At 41.3% G+C, this 23,407-nt stretch overlaps 1 protein-coding gene across 1 annotated transcript in view; it reads left to right on the forward strand.

Annotated features, from left to right (window-relative positions):
• The window catches only part of LOC124720219 (zinc finger protein 99-like), an 80,667-nt gene that overhangs the window by 13,087 nt on the left and 44,173 nt on the right, over positions 1-23,407 (forward strand). The gene's annotated exons all lie outside the window — the stretch shown is intronic.

Below are 23,407 nucleotides of genomic sequence, written 5' to 3' on the forward strand. Positions count from 1 at the left end.
CAGCACACAGTTTTAATCTGCCAGGAAGTTTCAATGAGTGTGTCTCCTCACATTAGCACCTAAATTTTTGGTGCAGAAAATATAAACAAGACACTCACAATAACAAAGTAAGCTCTTAGTGGAAAATGAGGAATAGGGGGCAAAATACACTGTATGGATTTAAGTGTTGTCTTTGAGCTGGTGAAATAGTTTTAGCATATAGATTTATATTCATAAAATTCCATATATATCTGTATAAAAACACAAGTAAGAATACTGAGATACCATGTTGATATTCATACAAAGCAGTGCGTGAAAACTGGTGCTGTGTCCAGGACTCGAGACAGGATTTTCTGCTGTCATCACCAGTTACCTTAATGATTTCAGCCATCCAAGCATGCCTCCTTTAATGTGTCATACCTTTGTGCATCCAATGCTTAAGGGGACTCTCCATAAAAATCAAAAATCTTTGTTCAACTCATCATTGGGCCCCAGGTAATGTTTTACTTGAAGCAGTTGTTGTTACATTGATTAATTTCAAACTATTAACTTTGTTAGATCCTTAGTGAAGTGTTTGTAATGAACTGAAAGCAGTGTATGAAACACATTTTGGGTCTGGAAAACTGTTTTTATTCAACAGTGGTGCAGATGTATACTTGTGTGGAATAAGAGCAGAAGGAAAGAGAATAGAGTTGTAATGTGTGTAAGAAATGAAACATGACCTCAGTGGGAACAAACCTCTCAAAGCCTATTGCCATTAAGCGCCTTACATTTGTTAATATATTTTTATTGCCATTGTGCTCTGAATAATTTTTGGGAACACACAACTATGCAGCTATGGCAACTTTAATTTTCATAAGATCTTTCCATAGACACTGGCTTTTTGTCACTTCTTCATTAGGAAAGAGAGCATTTGTTTTGCTTACCTATAATAATGGTGGCTCCTTTGTTCGCATCCACGTCAACCATTCAGTTGTAGTATATAGTATTGTTTATATTTATTTAAAGAGCAAGGTAACAACTCACTGAATAGTAGCACTGAATCATTGAAAGGCACATAGAGAAGTCTGAGAACTTTGGTAACTTTCAAACAAGTCAATTTTCAGAACTACACAGTATGCCCCCTGCCTCTTCCACACCACACACACCAGTATAACTACATCATAACGGTTGACTGCATTGAGTCAGCGCTAGAGTGAACAGAGCAAACAAAGTTTCATTGAGTCTGTGGTTGTGGTATATATTTTTATTCTTGCTGAGGAACTGTTTGGTTTCAGAAAGAGCCATCAAATAACTACACAAAATCATTCTACAAGGTTTTGACAACAGCTAGATAGGTCTTTAGTTCTGTATGTATTTCCTGCAACTCTTCTTACAGTCTGAAATAACCTTTGGGATGAAGGCAACAGCTTAGCACATCCAGTAGAGTATTGCAGTGTTCCAAATAATCTCCAGGTGGATAAGAGCTCTAGCTTTAGTTTAGTTTTACATTTACTATTTCCAACATTTCAGGCCATGAAATCCCCCTCATTGAGAATAGCAGCTGACATACCCTTGGGTCTGTAATTGTCTGCCAATTAACTGCTTATTTGCTTTGTAAAAGGGCTTTCAAAACCCAAAAGATATGAGTGCATTCCATGCGTAATTTGCTACTTATCTAATGCTTCCTGAATATAGTTCACTCATGGCCTTTACAGGAGTACCCTGTTGTTTTTCACTGAATAACACAGTACATAATATATGTAGTTGAGATCATCACAAAATCAATGAATGATCTGATTTGAGCCTTCAGCTCAGCTCCAAAGAAGGACGGGTATAGTCACAGTCATTCTCTGTTGATTAAGAGCTGCTGGACAATTACCCAGGTGACTATGAAAATTATTTAGGGATGTATAGTGAAAGATTTTATACATTATTGGGTACCATCATGTACCACCATCTTCAATTGCATGGTTCGAATGCCATTTTCATCATCATTAACAGGGGATTTATCCACATGTACAGAAACATCTATGTTGGAATAACTTGGGCTTGACAGCTCTTGATCTGTGGCAAATGAAAGCAAATGTTAGTACCACAATACCGCTACGTAAACATCATCGGGAGGTTCACAGAATGGAGAATATTCGTCCTTCATACTCATTTGAGCATCTTGTGTTCAGGAATAGCATGCTCAAGCATGAATGCTTGTAGTGAGAGGATGGTGATCAAATAAGGCTCTCTGGGAAGGGGAGGATGGGGCAGCCAAATCCTCATGGCTGCTGCTCTGCAGTTGTGATTGTTATGGTAGCTCTGTTTCTCTGTAGGCTGGTGTTGCTTCCAATGTGCTCTCACGAGCTGGTGGAATTACACTTGGATTGATTTTATTATGCTGTAGACATATACCAGCAAAAGATGCTGCTATTGGAGCACAAAAAGTACAAGTATGTTCCTGTTCATTTAAAGGACTCTGAGCGAAAAGTAGAACACCAGCTTCCTCATTCTACCTTTCTTACAACATTTAAAAATTGGCACAAAAACTTTGGCACGCAAAAATAATCACACTCTTTTTAATATACAACTCACCTCTAACTCCTGCTAGCTTCCCTAACTGTAACTCACTCTCACTCACTAGTCCATTGTGATAAGTTGCACATACCCATCCTTTCTCACTCACTCACTCATTCTGCCCAACTCACTGTCATTAGGTGATAGTTTGGTGTCTATTCTTTTGGTCATGTCCAAAAGAACAGAACCCGGAATCTCCTGCTAACTGGGCAGTTACATTAACCACTGTGCTATCCAGACAAGTTTTTATCACAATTGCACAGACTATCTTGTTACACCTCTCAGCTGACCCACATTGCCACCTAGTGCCACCTATCTGCAGTTCCCGTTCGTTTCTTCTATGCGTGCTTTTTTGAGATTACCACAGTAGACATGCCAGAAAGAACAGACACCACATGTTCATATAATTAATTCTATTCATCTTGATGGGCAGTGAATCCACCACTTGCAACAGGGATGAACAACAATGTTCAACCACCTGTGGGAATCTCAAAAGTAGTGAGCATGGAGGACACGGGTGAGAACTGTGGGTAGGCGGTGCTAGGTGGGAATTTAGGCCTGGCAAGAGGCGTGCTGATATAGTCTACACAATCGCGATAAACACTTTGTGTGGATGCCACATTGATTAACGTAACTGCTTAGTAAGCAAGAGATCCTGGGTTTGAATCTCAGTCTGGCACACATTTTTGCTCAGCGCCACAGATTCTGCAATGTCCCAATGCAGTTGGCAGTAGTAATTCCTTCTCATTCCTTTCCTGTCTCCTCCACCCCCTCCACCTTCAGTGTACGTAACATTGTCATTATCTATTTGTGTTAGCACACTGGACTCACATTCGGGAGGATGACGGTTCAATCCTGTCTCCGGCCATCCTGATTTAGGCTTTCCGTGATTTCCCTAAATCCTTTCAGGCAAATGCCGGGATGGTTCCGATTTCCTTCCCCGTCCTTCCCTAACCCGAGCTTGTGCTCCATCTCTACTGACGTCGTTGTCGACAGGACGTTAAACACTAATCTCCTCCTCCTCCTCATTATCTATTTGTGTCTCCGTGTCATTGCCTCCTGTGTAACAGCCACAGTCCCCTCTTTTCTGTACTACTACTACTACTACTACTACTACAACAACAACAACTACAACAATAATCTGTTCTCACTGACATTATCTGCCTCGTGCTCTCTGTTACTGCTAATATCTCAGTCCTTCCTTACTGCTGCTGTCTCTACTTACTGTCACTCTCACCAGCCAGAGTGGCCAAGTGGTTCTAGGCCCTATAGTCTGGAACCGCACGACCGCTACAGTTGCAGGTTCGAATCCTGCCTCGGGCATGAATGTGTGTGATGTCCTTAGGTTAGTTAGGTTTAAGTAGTTCTAAGTTCAAGGGGACTGCTGACCTCAGAATTTAAGTCCCATAGTGCTCAGAGCCATTTGAACTGTTGCTCTCTCTTTCTTTCTCATTGCCATTTTCTCTCTCTCTCTCTCTCTCTCTCTCTCTCTCTCTCTCTCTCATTACCACAGGCTCTCACCCATTTCCACCATCTCTTTATCTATTCCTTCCCCCTGGCCCCATGTTCTTCACTCTTTTCCTAACACTGTTCTCTCACTGTCAGCTTGTTCCACTACCCTGTGTCACTGTCTTTGTCTTACACTGCCACTGTTTCAGTCACTCTTTCTGTAACACAACCAATGTCTTCTTCCTTCCAGTATTTACTACTTTTCCATCTATTTGCCACTGCCACTGTCTTTTTTCTCTCTCAGCATAAAAAAGTATGAATATGTTCACACACCAAAATTTTGAAAATACTGAGGAAGGTACAGTCTCTTAAAAAACAGGAACATATTTTCATTTTTATACTCTTACGGGAGCAATATTCCACTGGTTCCTTTTTTTCCTGCTGCAACAGGGAATGTAACTCATATGAAATGTATTGGTCAGTAAAATTTTGACAGTTTACTTATGTGAAATTGAAATAATACAAAAATAATTTTACATTTCGCACTAAAGTTTAAATGTGTGTTTTGTGTGTACAAGTAACATAACTAAAAACTTGTGTGTCTTTGAAATGGATAAAGATATGAAGCTAAGTTTGAAGGCTGTTTGAGATTGAGATCTTAGGAATATGGCTTATACTGTAAAAATTACAGCCATTTTCTTTGCATAGCTGTCTTGGAATCTGTTACTAAGTTTTTGGGGTATTTCTTGATAACAGATAAAGATTTTTGAAAATGGGTAGATGGCTATTCCAGTTAAATGCATAGAGTGTATACTGTTAAAATTTGAGCAATTTACTGCAGTTATTTATTATCTAGATTTCGCCTTATATGAGATTTTATGTTTAGAAGTATGGTAACTTTGAACTTCTGTGTGTTGCAAACAGATAAAGGTATCAAGAAAATTTTAGAGGTTGTTTGAGACAGATCTTTTGGGACTGTATCATAAAAATTGGGGAAAGAGTATAGTGCAAAGTCTCTTTATGTGCTCTAATAACATTTTACCTTTATGTCCATTTCACGAGATGTGTGTGGGGGGAACTGATATGTTTTCTGTCTTCGTGGAATGTACACTCTCGGGCTTTCAACAGGAAACCTCTCTGTAGTGCACATTACTTCTCTTGTAGCATCTGCCACTGGAGATTGAGCATCTACGTAGAGCTCTCCCTAAATGATCCCATCACGAAGTGAATGCACCACCGTTCTTTTACCCCCTGCGGGTCCGGGGATTAGAATAGGTCCGAGGTATTCCTGCCTGTCGTAAGAGGCGACTAAAAGGAGTCCATCCCCCTCACGGGGGTAGTTAGCGCCTGCGTCCGGAGACGGACGGTTTCACGACCTATAATCGTGGTCTCTTTGGTTTTTCACTTCTCGTTTCTTCCTTCCTTTTGTTGGTTCCTTTCCTTGCTCTTCTCCACTTCACTGTCTTCCTTACTCTTTCCCGTGACTTCTCCTTGCCTTCTCATTGCCTTTTTCTCCTTGCCTTCTCATTGCCTTTTTCTCCTTGCCTTCTCATTGCCTTTTTCTCCTTTCCTTCTCATTGCCTTCTTCTCCTTGCCTTCTCATTGCCTTCTTCTCCTTGCCTTCTCTGGTCTCCGCCTCGGCGTTTGAGACAGTCTGTCCTCTTTCTCTCTCTCTCTCTCTCTCTCTCTCTCTCTCTCTCTCTCTCTCTCTCTCTCTTCTTTTTCCTCTTCTTCCTTCCTCCCTGTGCGTGTCTGAAGGCCGACCCACGCGTTCGCACGCGTAGCCGGTGACGGGGTAACGCGTAAGTCCCCGCCCTGGGTAGACATGTAAGGCACGCGCGTACCCCCTGGTAAAGGCCAGGCCCGGGGAGGGGTGATTGCCTGAGCTGATACCTTCTGACCATGCCGATTGGTCCCTCCGTCTGTTTCTCGGGAGGTGTGACCTGAGGTGTAAACATTCACCTAAGGCGGGAGTGCCCTCTGAGAGGGTCCCCACAAGGAAGGAGCGCGCCATCGGAGACGCTGGCAATCATGGGGGATTCCTCCGCAATGGATTCTACTCCATCTCTTTCGACTTCGACCCAAAAACGGAAACGTGACCAGCCAACAGTGACAAAAGTACTACCGCCTGCCCCACAGTTCCTCGTAGTTTCTCGAACTGAGGACGGAAAGGATTTTTCCTCTGTCAACCCTTTCGTTATTCAGAAGGGCTTAGATGCCATAGCCGGATCTGTCAAATCCTGTACCAGGTTGCGTAACGGCACCTTATTACTAGAAACTGAGAATGCCTTTCAGGCACAAAAACTGCTTCGGGCCACCCTCCTGTACACGTTCCCTGTCCGGGTGGAGGCCCACCGAACTTTGAATTCGTCTCGTGGTGTAGTCTATACTAGCTCCCTCGACGGATTGACTGACGAGGAGCTTCAATCATTCCTCGCTGAGCAGGGCGTGACGGCTGTCCATAGGGTCATGAAAAAGGTCAACAATGACCTTGTACCGACCCGGACAATTTTCTTGACCTTCGATAGTGTTAAGCTGCCATCGCGCATCAAGGCGGGCTACGAGGTTATTTCTGTTCGCCCCTATATCCCGACACCTACGCGCTGCTACCAGTGTCAGCGTTTCAATCACACTCGACAGTCTTGTTCCAATGCGGCTAAATGTGTCACCTGTGGCAGGGATGCCCATGAGGGTGACTGTCCACCTCCGTCTCCTCGTTGTGTGAACTGTCAGGGTGACCATGCCGCATCCTCCCGCGACTGTCCTGTCTATAAGGAAGAACGCTGTATCCAGGAAATTCGGGTCAATGAGAAAGTGTCCACCTCGGCTGCTCGCAAGCTATTGGCTAGTAGGAAGCCCACGCTGCTCCCAGCGGGGAAATACAGTACTGTCCTCGCCTCTCCTCGGACTACCCGGGAGGTAGCAACCCAGACATGCGATCTGACCTTCAGCACCACGGTCGTCCGTTCGGCCAGTGCTAAGATCGCGCGGTCGACGTCTCCTCTTCCTCCCATCACCCCACAGACACGAGCACCTTCTTCAGCTTCTGCTAAGACGAAGACACCGAAGTCAGATGCACGGGCCTTCAAGAAGGAACCATCCCGTGCAGACTTCCTCCGTACCTCGACCTCACAGCCTTCGACCGGTACTTCCACTACACGTCCTTCCAAAAAGGCGCATAGGAAGCACAGTTCTCCTTCCCCGCCACGGCGCATTTCTTCTCTTGCGCCACCCAGCGGCTGCCGCCCCAGGCCGTCATCCGTTTCGCCTGGCCGCACCGCTGGTCGCCGTACATCTGGCCGTTCACTGGCGGAGGAAGCTCCCCCTCCCGGCCATCCTCCCGAGATGGCCGATGACCCTATAGACCCAATGGACGATGACTGTCCGCCTACTGATAGCGGCGGCAGTGCTCGCTCGAAGCCAGGCCCTACGCGGCCTTCGAGGTGACCACTTCTCTCATCTTTCTTTTCTTACGATGGCACTTATTCACTGGAATATTCGCAGCATTCGCTCCAACCGAGAGGACTTGAAGTTGCTGCTCCGCTTGCACCGTCCGCTTGTCGTAGCCCTCCAGGAAACGAAGCTACGCCCATGCGATCAAATTGCCTTGGCACACTACACCTCTGTGCGTTTTGACCTACCCCCTGTGGTAGGTATCCCAGCTCATGGAGGGGTTATGTTGCTGGTCCGGGATGATATTTACTACGATCCCATCACGTTGCACACCGGCCTGCAGGCAGTTGCCATCCGCATTACTCTCCCCACTTTTACGTTTTCCTTTTGTACCGTTTACACTCCATCGTCATCTGCCGTTACCAGAGCAGACATGACGCAACTTATTGCTCAGCTACCTGCACCATTTTTGTTAACTGGAGACTTCAATGCCCACCATCCCCTTTGGGGCTCTCCAGCATCCTGCCCGAGGGGCTCCTTGTTAGCAGACCTTTTTAACCAGCTCGATCTTGTCTGCCTCAATACTGGCGCCCCTACTTTTCTTTCGGACACATCTCACACCTATTCCCATTTAGACCTCTCTATATGTACTCCCCAACTTGCACGCCGGTTTGAGTGGTATGCACTTGCTGATACATATTCGAGCGACCACTTCCCGTGTGTTATCCATCTCCTGCAGCGTACTCCCTCTCCGTGCTCCTCTAGTTGGGCCATCTCCAAGGCAGACTGGGGGCTCTTCTCTTCCAGGGCGACCTTTCAGGATCAAACCTTCACAAGCTGCGATCGTCAGGTCGCACACCTCACGGAAGTCATTCTCGCTGCTGCTGAATATTCCATCCCTCACTCTACTTCTTCTCCACGTCGCGTACCGGTCCCCTGGTGGACCGCAGCATGTAGAGACGCTTTACGTGCTCGTTGACGTGCTTTACGCACCTTTAAACGCCACCCTACAGTGGCGAATTGTATTAATTATAAACGATTACGTGCTCAGTGTCGTCGTATTATTAAAGAAAGCAAGAAAGCCAGCTGGGCTGCTTTCACAAGCACCTTCAACAGTTTTACTCCTTCTTCTGTTGTCTGGGGTAGCCTGCGCCGGCTATCTGGCACTAAGGTCCACTCCCCAGTTTCTGGCTTGAAGGTCGCGAATGACGTCCTTGTGGCCCCTGAGGCTGTCTCCAATGCCTTCGGCCGCTTTTTCGCCGAGGTTTCGAGCTCCGCTCATTACCACCCTGCCTTCCTCCCCCGCAAACAGGCAGAGGAGGCTAGGCCACCTGACTTCCGCTCCTCGAATTGTGAAAGTTATAATGCCCCATTCACCATGCGGGAACTCGAAACCGCACTTGGCCGATCACGGTCCTCCGCTCCAGGGCCTGATTCTATTCATATTCAGATGCTGAAGAACCTTTCTCCTGCGGGTAAAGGTTTTCTTCTTCGTACATACCATCGCATCTGGATTGAGGGACATGTTCCCGCATGCTGGCGCGAGTCTATCGTTGTCCCGATTCCTAAGCCGGGGAAGGACAAGCACTTGCCTTCCAGTTATCGACCTATCTCGCTTACCAGCTGTGTCTGTAAAGTGATGGAGCGAATGGTTAACTCTCGATTGGTTTGGCTGCTCGAGTCTCGACGCCTACTTACCAATGTACAATGTGGATTTCGTAGGCGCCGCTCTGCTGTTGACCATCTGGTTACCTTGTCGACCTTCATTATGAATAACTTCTTGCGGAAGCGCCCGACCGCGGCTGTGTTCTTTGATTTGGAGAAGGCTTATGACACCTGTTGGAGGGCGGGCATTCTCCGCACCATGCATACATGGGGCCTTCGCGGTCGCCTCCCTCTTTTTATTCGTTCCTTTTTACTGGATCGACAGTTTCGGGTACGTGTGGGATCTCTCCTGTCCGACACCTTTCGCCAGGAGAATGGGGTGCCACAGGGCTCAGTTTTGAGCGTCGCTCTCTTCGCCATCGCGATCAATCCAATAATGGATTGCCTCCCAGCTGATGTATCAGGCTCCCTTTTCGTGGACGATTTTACCATCTACTGCAGCGCGCAGTGTACACGTGTCCTGGAGCGCTGTCTTCAGCGTTCTCTTGACCGTCTTTACTCCTGGAGTGTCGCCAATGGCTTCCGTTTTTCTGCCGAGAAGACGGTCTGTATTAACTTCTGGCGCTACAAAGAGTTTCTCCCACCGTCCTTACGACTCGGTCCCGTTGCTCTCCCAATCGTGGAGACAATCAAATTTTTAGGCCTTACCTTTGACAGGAAACTTAGCTGGTCTCCACATGTGTCATATTTGGCCGCCCGTTGTACCCGTTCTTTAAATGTCCTCCGTGTTCTCAGTGGTATGTCGTGGGGAGCGGATCGAACCGTCCTACTTCGTCTATATCGGTCGATCGTCCGCTCCAAGCTGGATTATGGGAGCTTCGTATACTCCTCTGCACGGCCATCCATCTTACGCCGCCTCAACTCCATACAACATCGGGGTTTACGACTTGCGATCGGAGCATTTTATACCAGTCCTGTCGAGAGTCTTCATGCTGACGCTGGCGAATTGCCACTCACCTACCGGCGCGATATACTGCTTTGTCGGTATGCCTGTCGGCTACTGTCAATGCCCGACCATCCGTCTTATCGTTCCTTTTTTGACAACTCTCTTGACCTTCAATACGGGTTGTATGTCTCTGCCTTGCTACCCCCTGGAGTTCGCTTTCGTCGCCTCCTTCAACACCTTCATTTTTCACTCCCTGCAACCTTTCGAGTGGGCGAGAGCCGCACGCCACCTTGGCTCCAGGCTCAGGTCCGCGTTCACCTCGACCTCAGCTCGCTCCCAAAAGAGGTCACCCCCGGTTCGGTCTACCACTCCCGTTTTTTGGAACTTCGTTCGAAGTTCATCGACATGACTTTCATTTATACAGATGGCTCTAAGACCAATGACGGGGTCGGGTGTTCCTTTATTGTTGGGGCACAAAGTTTCCAATACCGGCTCCATGGCCATTGCTCGGTCTTCACAGCTGAGCTCTTTGCCCTCTACCAGGCTGTTCTTTACATCTGCCGCCACCGACATTCTGCTTATGTCATCTGCTCAGATTCCCTGAGCGCCATCCAGAGCCTCAGTGATCCGTACCCGGTTCACCCTTTCGTACACCGGATCCAACGCTCTCTTCAGCAGCTGGTGGACGTCGGTACGCCGGTTAGCTTTATGTGGGTTCCTGGCCATGTCGGTATCCCTGGGAACGAAGCTGCAGATGCCGCGGCCAAGGCTGCGGTCCTCCAGCCTCGGACAGCTTCTTGTTGTGTCCCTTCGTCCGATTTTAGCAGGGTCATTTGTCGGCGCGTTGTGTCGCTGTGGCATGCCGATTGGGCTGCACTTACCGACAACAAGCTTCGGGCCTTAAAACCTCTTCCCGTGGCTTGGACGTCCTCCTCACGCCCTTCTCGGCGGGAGGAGGTCGTTTTAGCAAGGTTACGAATTGGACACTGCCGGTTCAGCCATCGCCATCTGCTGACGGCAGCGCCGGCGCCGTTCTGCCCATGTGGGCACTTGCTGACGGTTAGACACATTTTAATGTCCTGTCCAGATCTTAACACACTGCGCCTCGATCTTAACCTGCCTAATACTTTAGATGCCATTTTAGCGGATGACCCACGAGCAGCTGCTCGTGTTCTTTGTTTTATCAATTTGACAAACCTCGCTAAGGACATTTGATGATGTTTTTTAGTCCTCTGCCTGTCAGTCTGTCTTTTATTGTGTTTTCCCTTTTAGTTGTTGTTGTCAACTTGTGCCTCGCGGTGCATTCTTAGAGTAGTCAGGGCGCTAATGACCACTGAAGTTGTGCGCCCGAAAACCACAAAAAAAAAAAAAAAAAAAAAAAAAAAAAAAAAAAAACACTGTTCTTTGGATCTTCTGTATTTCTTATGTTAATAAAACTGGGTAACAACTCCAGATTAATGAGCAGTAATCAGTCAGGTAATTAGTTGGTAAATCACTTCTCTCTTGATGAATTACATTCCTTAAGGTTCTTCCAGTGAATCTCAGCCTGGCTCTGATTTTTGTATTTATTTTTTGTGGTGATTCCACTGAAGTTTTTTTCTGGATTGTTACTCCAATGTATTAACGGTGTAATCAAATAGTGATGGCTCTGTTACTTTTATTTACATTTATGGTCAACTGCCAGTCCCTGCACCATTCTTCAGTCCTCTGCAGGTCTGCCTATAATTTTTGACAGTTGTATGGCACTGAAGATTTTCTGTATATTACAGCATTATTGATGGGTAGCCCTAATAGAGCTTCTGATGTTTTCCATTATGTTGTTAATATAAATCAGTGGCAGGCATTGTGGCTTTCCCATATATAATGGCATTTTTGATGGATAGCCTGGTAGAGCTTCTGATGTTTTCCAGCATATTATTAACACTTTACCATCTGCATGTCTCGTACAAAGTGATTCACTTGGTGCCAGCAATCCTAATTCAGATTACTTGGCTTGTTGCCGGCTGTTGACATTATCAGGAGATTATAAATTGTTAAGTCACTAATCTCTTCATTAGTTCTTAACCCTATTCCCCTTATTTCTTGAAACTTCGAAGTATACATATGTAAATAAATAAAAAATTTATTTGTTTCAAATATTTATTTAAAGTTTTTGGAAAAATGATCAGTTACGAATTGCACTATGGAAAGCCGGTCAGCATTATCGAGTTTATTGTTGTTGTCAGAAAAATGTAAAAATGATCATATTTGTCTGAATCGGTTGTGGGACATCATTTTGTGAAATACTGATGTGTCTATCAATGAATTTGTTGCCCAATAATCATCAATCCTTGCTTTTTTTTTACATTTCCCATAAGGATAGCGAGATAAAACTATTTTCTAAGTTTGGGTTCTGTAACATCGACAAAGTTGGTATTTTTTTTTTTTATCCAGTTTTCTTCTGCAACACTTTTGACTTTAGTACTTGGTGGTTTTGTTGCTAACATATTCAAATAGATCATTCCCAATATATAATACATCGATATCCTCAATGCTCTTTGGGAAATATGTTTGGACCTGGAGATCAACTGTCTTCTGCGTCTGATTAATCCGAATCACTTAGCAACCGTAGCATTCGCTGAATTGTTCTTGGACATATTTCACTATGTTCCGACGATTCTGCTTCACTTTCATTTTCTTCGATATCCAGTGTCTTCTACCCAACCGGCCAAGTTGTCCAAAACAGACAAGGCATCCGCGCATTCATCGCAAATAATCATATCATCTCTTTAGTCTGCCATGATGAATAAGCACAAGTATTTATAAAAACAAAAGACTTGTTGATGTGTGCAACTTACTTTCACCTAAACAAAACACCAACAGAATGTGAAGGATACTAAAATGCTGTTGCTGACCACTGAGTGATACAATGCACACGACACCACTGTGGTGTCGCTGGATGGCAGTGTGTTAATGTAGATCAGTGACAGTCAAGACCTTGTTCGCCCCGATAGCTGAGTTTGTCAGCGCGATGGAATGCCACGCCAAGGGGCCAGGGTTCAATTCCCGGCTGGTTTAACATTTTTAAATGTTCGGATAATAAGTTGCCGTCTCTTTAATCTCAGAATAGATTATCAATGCAGCTAGCCGCTGTTTTTGTGTAATGTCTTGTCTTGTCTGTATAGACGTGTATCTGTTGTCTTTAAGAGCCCTTCACCTTCACACCTAAGTCTATACAGTAAAGTAAGGCCCTCCCAGTTCTTGGCTGATCCGTGATAAGACAGGTGAAAAATTAGACTAAGGGAGGATTATTAGTATTATCTCTAATTTTCATTTGCTCTCTCTCTTTATCTCCTTTATCTATGTATAGTTTTTAATATAATATTTCATTACGTGATATAGGATTCAGCCAAATAGAATCTTTGGTGGAGTCCTTCGTCTTGGTAATCAGCAGCTGGCTTGCTGTAAGAGATCTTTACATTTATTATTACTGTTAAACCTGCAGTCAGTTGGGAGAATCAATCGTTTGGACAATTTGTTCCTTTTACGAAAGATTGCGAATTCCAGATGTGTACGAAGCCTTTTTGGTTGATTTAACACAGACTCAGTGATTGCATGCTCTCTTCGACACAGCTGAAACTTCCCCGCTAATTACAGGGCCAACGTGATCAACAAATGATTCAGAAAAAACTCATTCGTTCATTCACTCCAGAACAAAAAAGTCACAAACCATATTTATGGAGGAAATCGTGTATTAAATCCATCTCCATTACATGTCCAGATCTCCGGTGATTCCACACCTTAATTATTTTCCTTTTACAATCTCTTTCTCTTCAAAATAGACTGTTAGCGGCACAAATGTTAATTGGCTCACTTTAGCGAGAAGAAAAGCAGAATATGTTTCTCTCAGAAACACGTCAATCCCTCAACAGATGCTCCAGAAGCTGTCCTAACAACCATGGAGAATGCATATATGCATCTCTGTTATTTCAAAGAATAAACGCACTGGAAAATACTTTGGCGTCGACGAGCTGTTGCCGCATATATTAAGAGAAAATCAGATCAGATAACTTTTCCAAAGTGAATGAATGTGGATGGTTTGATTGAAAATGATTAATTGGTGCGTGGTAGAGGGTATTTTTGCTGTGGGGACATTACACTGGGTTGGGGAATTTTCTCCACTCAGGAACGGGGTGTAATGTTGTACTCGTCCTCATCAGCATTTTGTGTGGTCATCATCGTCATCATCTTTATCTCATCCACTGGGATGGTGACAGGAAGGGCATCTGACCACCCTGTCAATTAACTTTGCCAAATCAGTTGATAACCTGTGGAAGTGCAGGATACAGGCACAAGGAAAGAGAGAGAGAGAGAGAGAGAGAGAGAGAGAGACACAGTGACAGTGACAGTCAAGACCTTATTATAACGCTCCCTTGGGGTACTCCAGATCATCTTGACTTCCATCAAGAATGTCACACTGAGATATATCTACCAACAAATCCTAAATTTAGTTTCAAATATGGGCTGATGCTCAGTAAGCTCATGTTTTCTTCATTAAACAACAGTGCAAAATTGTGTTAAATATCTACAATTATATGCATTTGTCAGATGACCCAAGTGGAAAACTGGATTGATCAGTACCATTTTCTAGTAATTTGGAAACCTTCATGGGTACAGAAACCTGTCATAAGCAGTGGTTAGAATAGGAGCATGTTCTCCCACGTAATCATGTGAAACTGTACAGGTATTTTATCTGGTCCAGGTGCCTTTTCTCCACTAGGCAAGGGATCAGAGAATAGAAAATGTACAAAAAGTGCTCATCTCAATATCTGTCTTACGACTTAAGGTATTGACATAATTATCTCAACTATAATGTTCCACTGTTAAACAGTTACTTTCTGTGCCAGTATGCTCACTGAAGGTGATTTCAATTCTTCTTGTGGTACTGGCTTGTAGATTCCAGCCTCAGCAGTCGGTAGTCGGAATGGGTACATGAACCAGACATCTACTATGGAGGTTAATACACAGCAATGTTCACTGAACGGGCATTAAGGAGTCAGTGTTGGTAGCCTCTTGGTTCATCCGGGCTTAACAATTGCACATGTATTCAGCTGTACACATCTTTGCAGTCATTATTCACCTGTGTCATCTATGGCCCATGGAGCACCACAGTTTACTTGGTTCTGGTACTGGACAGTGCCATTTAGCCATTCATGATGTACTTTAACAATTGTGCCACAAGGTTTAGAAACTTAACTGTTTCAGAAATGCTTCCATTCATGGTCCTAAATCAGTGATCATGTGCATTTGGAATTCAGGTGAATCTCTCCATTTGTGCATTGCAACACTGGTTTTTTTTTTTTGTGTCCACCAACACACTTCATATACCCCCTACTGCTAGTGCCTTCCATATCTTAGTTTACAAAAAGAAATTTTGGAATGTTTAAATGCCAACATACCATATATTGCAGTTACAGTGTAATCTGCCAGTACAGAACTATTGGTTTGCTGTCATAACTAAAGTAATTTTTAATGCTAAAACCTTATATCACAGTTTGGGGAAACCTGTTTGGCAAAAGTAAAAAGTGCCCTCAATCTGTAAGCATTGTGCATATGTACTAAGATGTTATTTTTTTTACCATACGTATTAATGGCGACTATGCTTTTTAACAATAATACAATTAAAAAAAATATGAATAATCTTTTTTGAGTGGACTATGAACTGAAATAATTTACACTGATTAAATTTTTTTAAGAAACTAGAAAATATAATTGAAACATATGTATATTCTTTTCAAAAATGTGTGTATCGTCTTCTTTGTATTGATTGGTGGAGGAGAGGACTTCCCTACGTTAGAATGTATACAGCGCCACGCCGAGTTCTCTTCCGTCGCACCCAATTCACCTTGCCGCCAGTAGGGTGAGGGCTGTTCCGCTGCAGCTGGTTGTTACTGGAGTGTGCTGTTGCATTCAAGAGTAAGCCTAAAACATGTCTTTAAAAACCTCATAACTCCTGTGCATAAAATCACTTTGCTCATTAAGTAGTAGGTCCGGGTTTTTCATTTGATGAGCATATATTTCAATCTCTGCAACATGTTGAGAGACTTTTTGGAGCTTTATGTAGCACCTCCATTTGTTCATTTATGTTGCTCACTTCATGTTTACTATCCTTCACATGTGTTCCAAATGCTGTCTGATTGCTATGACTACAATGTTCCCTTTATCGAATTTCAAAATTCTGCATTATGTAATAACTGACACATTCGGCGTATTTCATCTTGTATACTCCATAATTGTTGTATTTCATTTGTTTTATCATTGCTGGTTTATGTCTTAGTCTATGTGCCATTTGCCCTTCATGCTGGAGTGCCACAGCTATGTATTTTGGAAAGCATTTAGCAATTCTTTCTGACGCACATCCTTTCTATGTCAGGGTGACAAACTTCTTCTTAATTTTAATTTCCGTAGAATCATTACTGATAATGGCGGATTTGTTTTTAATCTTGTTAATAAAATAAAATAAATAAATAAACATACGAATAACATCTTGTGTCCTGTACCCATTAGCTGCTGCTACTTGCTTAGTAATGCATAGTTATATCTGCAATTTATCTTGCTGTAGTGGCAATCTCAGGGCTCTGTTGCACATTGCATGAAAGTACGCTCTTTTATGCTGTGCTAGGTGGTGTGACGTCACTTCTATAATGTTGCCAGAACATTTGAATGTTGACTACACTATTTTACTAATCAAAGGATAAAAGAAGTAGTAGAGGAAATGACTAAAATTTTAAATGAGCAGCATCCAAAAATTCAATTCACACTAGAAATGGAGAACAATGGGGCAATTAACTATTTAGATTTGACTGTCAGAACGGAGTGAGGTAGGAATGTTTTTGGCGTCTCTAGAAAAGACACATTCAGACTACATTATAGAAGTGACTTGGCACCGCCTGGCACAGCATAAAAGAGTGTACTTTCATGCCATGTGCAACAGTGCCCTGAAGATTGCCACTAAAGGAAGATAAGTTGCAGAAAGAACTAGGCATTATTAAGCAAGTAGCAGCTGCTAATGGGTACAGGACACAAGATGTTACACATATGTTTAACAAGATAAAAAACAAATCCACAGGTATCAGTAATGATTGTAGGAAAATTAAAGTCAAGAGGAAGTTTGTCACCATGATATACAAAGGGCGTGTGTCGGAAAGAAGTGCCAAATGCTTTCCAAAAAACATAGCTGTGGCATTCCAGAATGTAGGGCAAATGGCACATAGACTAAGACATAAACCAGCAATGACAAAACAAATGAAATACAACAATTCTGGAGTATACAAGATGAAATGTGCTGAATGTGACAGTTATTGTATAGGGCAGACAGGGCAGAATTTTGAAATCCGATACTGGGAACATTGCTTTCATAGCAATCGGATAGCATTTGGAGCACATGTGAAGGGTAGTAAACATGAAGTGAGGAACATAAATGAATAAATGGAGGTGCTACATAAAGCTCCAAAAAGTCTCTATCTCAATGTGCTCGAAGAGATTGAAATATTTGCTCATCAAATGAAAAACCCTGACTTACTACTTAGTGAGCAAAGTGATGTTATGCACAAGAGCTATTATGAGATTTTTAAAGATATATTTTAGGCTTACTCCTGACTGCAACAGCACACTCCAGTAACAACCAGCTGCAGCAGAACGGCCCTCACCCTACTGGTGGCAAGGTGGATTGGGCACGGTGGAAGAGGACTTGGCGTAGGGAAATCCTCTCCACCACCAATCAATACAAAGAAGAGGAAACACACATTTTCGAAAAGACTAATATATGTTTTAATTATATTTTTAAGTTTCTTTAAAAATTTTTAGTTAGTGTAAATTATTTCAGTTCATGGTCCACTCAAAAAAGATTATTCGTATGTTATTTCTTTAAAATTGTCTTATTATTAAAAAGTATAGTCATCATTAATATGTATGGTAGAAAATAACATCTTAGTACATATGCAGAATTCTTACAGATGGAGGGCACTTTTTACTTTTACCAATCAGGTTTCTCCAAACTGTGATATAAGGTTTTAACATTAAAAATTACTTTAGTTATGACAGCGAACCAATTTAGTTATGACAGCGAACCAATAGTTCTGTACTGACAAGTTACTTTGTAACTGCAGTATATGATATGTTGGCATTTAAACATTCCAAAATTTCTTTTTGTAAACTAAAATACTTCTATCAGTAACTATATCTCTCTTGTTAATTATATTTTTAACTGTATCTAACAGATCTGAAGATGGGCAGCTAGCCTAAAACTAGTCATTGAAAATAAAAAATAGCAATCAAAGACTGAAGTGCCAAATTTATATTTTTTAAAACCATTAAATCCTTATAGGTTTCCACAACAAAGTTAAATACTTAAGATCATAGCAAAATACAGTTAATATTGTGTGAAAATCAGTAAGATATGTTAATTTCCCTGTTAGATCAGCTAGTGTGAAAGCAGAACCAAAATTCCAAGTTCTGACTACATTAATATTGAAGTTCATCAGCGATGCTGCTTCACTTTCTTTCTCAGTGGTCAGCGTGAAATGGAACTGTCGCTCGTGCAAAGTTAATCCCACAGTTGCAAACATATATAACTTGAAAGCAGCATGATAATGTCCAAAACATCGTAGAATTCACAAAATTCTCTTGCCTGTAAAATTGTAAAATATTGAAAGATCACGGGTGGATTACTGCCCAGAGACGTAAGTTCTGCTCCTACAGAAACCTGTCCAGACTCACCACCAATTATCCACTGGCACAGACAATGCAAAGTAGACAAACCATCAAAGATCATGGGGTACAAGAATGCCACCTATTTGAAACCTTGAGAAATGGTACCACAGTGTCACATTCACAACCTCCAACAAAATTACATTAAAATTACCATCATTGAGGGTATATTGGTTTTCTAAAAACTAAACATCTTGAAATAAGCACCTCCCCACCCTTGTCACTTTCCAAAATTATTGGAATGTTTTATAACATTTTAACACATGTATTACACTAAACACGAATAAAGACATGATATGGTGCCATTGTGCATAGTTTTTAACATCGGGAAATAGAAGGTAATGTTTTCATACATATGAATGTGAAATATCGCAACAGTGTAGTTTCTTGCTAATTTACATGGTTCTCTTGGTTGTTATGAAACACATACCAAATTTCAATTATGGCCTATCTAATTAGAGGCCAGTGCACATGGCATGATAATTTCACAGAGAAATTCCTAAATACAAATACAATTAACAAAATGATAAAGTTGTAAGGGTAACACTTGCTGCTGTGTGATAAATTTAATTCAGTAGCTTTAATCAAATAGTCAATAGTCTGGAGTCATTTAAGTTCCAGAGAGACAGTATCCGTATGTGTTCATTGCCCAGCTTAACGTATTGTTCGAGTTAGCAGGTTTTGATTTACTAGTAATATAATTTAAAATGAATGTTGAATAATTGTTTATGAAAATTGAAGTCGATTAAAAGTTTTTCAGTGCTGCATTGAACACATGACACATAATTGCAGAATTTGATAGGGGTCCATCGGTGTCAATTTTAATGTTTTCATGTGTAATATCAGTTAGTAAAATTTTGTCTGGAAAGCCATTAGCAGTCAACCATGCATCTGATTTTTTATCAGGTTAGTCAGCAATATTTTATGTCAGATTCTTTGAATGCTTCCCATTTTACTATCCTTCCCTGTTTTGGCTGTGTTTAGCTTTTGTTTATCAGCAAGGCTAGGAGTGTGTTTAAATCTGTGACGAACATTCTCTTTGCTTCAGTAACAGTTTTCAACACTGGGTCTTTCCTGTCCCCCAAAAACTTGCTAGACAAGTGTATGACCAGGGTAAGTATTTGATCTGTAAATATTTTACATCATCACTGTAGACAAGTGTTTGATAGTGGTTTCTCGGATAACTTGCAGTCTGATTCCTGTCATTTACTAAGCATATTTTGCTGTCTTTCTTACCATTTTTTCCAATACCAGTAGCTATTGACGCTATTACAGCCTGATGGTCTCAGGTTCCCTCCTCCGAAGTGATTGAATATTGAAGTTTGAGTGTGTTAGTTACTATGACTTTATTACAATACATAATTTTCAGAAATGATGTTCATCACTATACCGAACAAATCTCTGCATTCGCAACACTTTCAGTTGCTTCGCTCTCCCTTTTTTAACAGAAAAATTATAGTTTCACCCTACTACAGTTCCATGATGAGGAAATTTACCTCAGGACACAAAGGAGTCTGTTCAATGTAGTTTCCAATGCAGTCATGTGATACAGTTACTAATGCTTGTGTAGTAAAACATTCTTATAGTCACACACCTCAAACAAAGGTTAGTCCTGTGAGATATTTTGCCAGTGAATAGAAGCAGCAATGTCAGTAATCTTGCTGCAGCTCCACATTGTGCATAGTGCACAATGTACGCTCCCAGTCCCAACTCGTATGCTTTACAGTAAGATTAAGCCACAGACAAACATAACATGGAACTAAAAAAAAGTGGTATATTCATTCTGTGATAACTGGTGTTGAAGCTAATAGTTCTGAGGCTGCTGGCTTGTTCTTTTATATGTAAGCCATTTATCACAAGCTCTGTGCTTAAATGTGAAACAAATAACAAAATAAATGTAGAAACAAAACTAATGGTATCTATTCATACAAATAGATTCTGCATTTTGGAACTATAAATTCTAGGAAAGGAAGGACATATACACAAGGAAAAAATTAAATTGTGTCATTTCCATGCCAGGAGCTGAGGAAGAGGTAGTAGTCTGGAAAACCCTACTCCCATGTGGCAAATCCCATGTGGTTGAATCTGTAAGTGAGTGTAGCAGTGTGTGTTCACACAGTCATTTGAGAACTTGATCCAGCTGGATCAATCACTAAAAAAACCTTACTGTACATTAAACATATTGTAAGAAAAATAATATATGGCATTGATAAAGTTCTGCAATTACTCTTATGCATTTCGTGTGTAACAATCAGTTGCATTTGATGACAGGTTGACTTGATCATCTTATGTGGTGGAAATCTGACTGCATGAGAAATTTTCAGATACCTTATATATATGTGAATTAATTTGCTGCCCACCATATAAAGATCTGACTGTTCTTTTCTTTGAGTGAGGATTGGTTTCCTCTGTTCAGATCACATCAGACCATGTACTTACGGATTCTTGGTACTATCGAGAGGGCATCAGATTAGATTAGTGATTTGCATAACAAGACAGTAGTTATCTTGACATGTGTTGTTTATTGTCTGCCCCTTTCATCTCACTGTAGGTCTAAATTCAGCTCTACTAGCTTAGTAAAACACTCAGAACATGCTTTTTATGTTGTATTTGCTTCCATTAAAATAAAGGCCCCCATAAACAGTCAAAGGTTTTGCCAAACTTTACTTCATTTGCCAAATATTTGACTTGGTATGGTATTGTTTGCCATGTTTGTCAAGGAGAGATCATGTTACACAAGAAATTTTGATTGATGGAAAATTTGACAAGATTGTGGACATTGTGTCAATGACACACCACATGTGTAGGGAGAAATTGTTTTATTACAGTTTATCTCACTGTATCATAAGTTTCTATGTTCAAGGATAAAAAAATAGCGGTGACAATTACCGTACTGGTAGAGGTATCGCATCTCTCCCAGCCATATATTGTGCAGGAAGAGATTGTGAACCAAATCAATATTTTATGCAAATGGGAGTGCTATGAAATAAAATAAATGAAAGTTCTCCCGGTCTTTCATAGATGATGTGGACTATATATTCCTACACTGAGATATTTTAATGAACTGTCATTTGTGGACCAAGTAGAAGAAAATAAATTTTAGCATACATTACTTATGTCTTCTTTTTCAGTGTGTGGGCAAAGTTATTAAACGTTTCACTGTTCATCCATATAAAGCTGATATAATCATCAGGTTCTGATTGTAACATCTCTGTTAACACACTCTTGTGTGTATATTTACCGCTCATTCTAAACAATTCCCGGACCAAGTGTCATGCTTTTCTTCTTCTTTAAACACAGAACTTGAGCTAATGTTAGAAATATATTTTACCTGCATTTGTAGCCATTCCCATTAGTGCCAAAATACAGCATATGTGGAAAGCGTCTACTTCAGAAGTAAGGTTAAATATATATGTGCCTGTTTGTCACACCCGTGGCTAGATAAGAGTGAATTTGACAGACTGCTCCCTTATGAGCGCTTTACAAGTGTTTGACAGTTTTGTTGTCCATTTGAAGAAAGTTGATGTAATCATTGGGTTCTGAGTGTAATATTTCCTTTAAGTTGCATCTTCTTCTTTAAACATAGTACCAAAGTCAGTGCCAGGACTGCTTTGCCTGCATTTGTGACCATTCTCACTGCTGTCAAACAAAATATGAACATGAACAGTGTCCACTTCTAAAATGACATTATATTGGGAAAGATTGTTTCTATATGTATGGGTTTGCTTGGTCAATGTATGGCTAGATAAGAGTGATCTTGTCGAACACGTTTGCTCATTTATAGGGTCCTTAAGATTCTTTGAGCAGCTTGCTTTAATTTGTTTGCAGTGCATGTAGTATCTGCTCTACTACAAAGATTATACAAATGTGGAACTACAATTTTTTCCTTCTTCTTTCATTATGGGCCAGCTAAGCCTTCGTTTTTTTTTTTTTTTTTTTTTTTTTTTTTTTTTTTTTTTTTTTTTTCCCCCCCCTACTCCTTTATGTGTTCACTTTCTTCATTACTCTCTTCCGCTGTCCATTTTTGCTATTGTGTTTTTGGGAAAGTTCCGCTTCTCAACTTTGTTTCTATATTTGGTTCTGATCTCAATTTCTTGCATATATATGCCAATTTATTCTACGTTTTCATGCACTTCACTAAGCCAGCTGGATTTTTCTTTAAATTTTTTGAACTTCTGAAAAATTCTTATTTTTAGTATGTTATCTTTTCCTAAGTTTTTGTGTAATTTTTTCCTATAAGTTTGTGTACTTTGTATCACTTCTTATTTTAAATTCTTATACTGTTGTTGTTCTGTTTCCTATTATCTTCTTTTCTTTTTTCATTGTCATTTATTGTAATGTTTATTGTAATGTTTCTGGTGCATATATGTATTCTTACGAAGACTGTCTTGTAATGTTGTATTTTTTAATTTCTAGAGAATGAATTTTTCCCTTAAACATCTTTTGTTAAGTGAAATGAAATGTCAATTTTCCATGATCTTCCTCTGATGACTTCTTTCTCCCCTATCTTTGGTGAGATGAATTTTCATGGATATATGTTTGTCTACAACTGACATTTCCATAATAAATGCTTGTTTTGGGTGTCACGTTCTTGCTGTCTGCCATTACATCTGCATATCAAAGAAGATTTGTAATTGGGAATTTGCAACTGTTTTTGTATTTATATCTTTTTTTTTACTTCCTGTACACTTAAAATTGCTAAGACATGAATGAATGTTAACCAGTTACTTGTGAGATTAT

Source organism: Schistocerca piceifrons, chromosome 11 (genome assembly GCF_021461385.2).
Source record: "Schistocerca piceifrons isolate TAMUIC-IGC-003096 chromosome 11, iqSchPice1.1, whole genome shotgun sequence".
Taxonomy (NCBI): Eukaryota; Metazoa; Arthropoda; class Insecta; order Orthoptera; family Acrididae; genus Schistocerca; species Schistocerca piceifrons.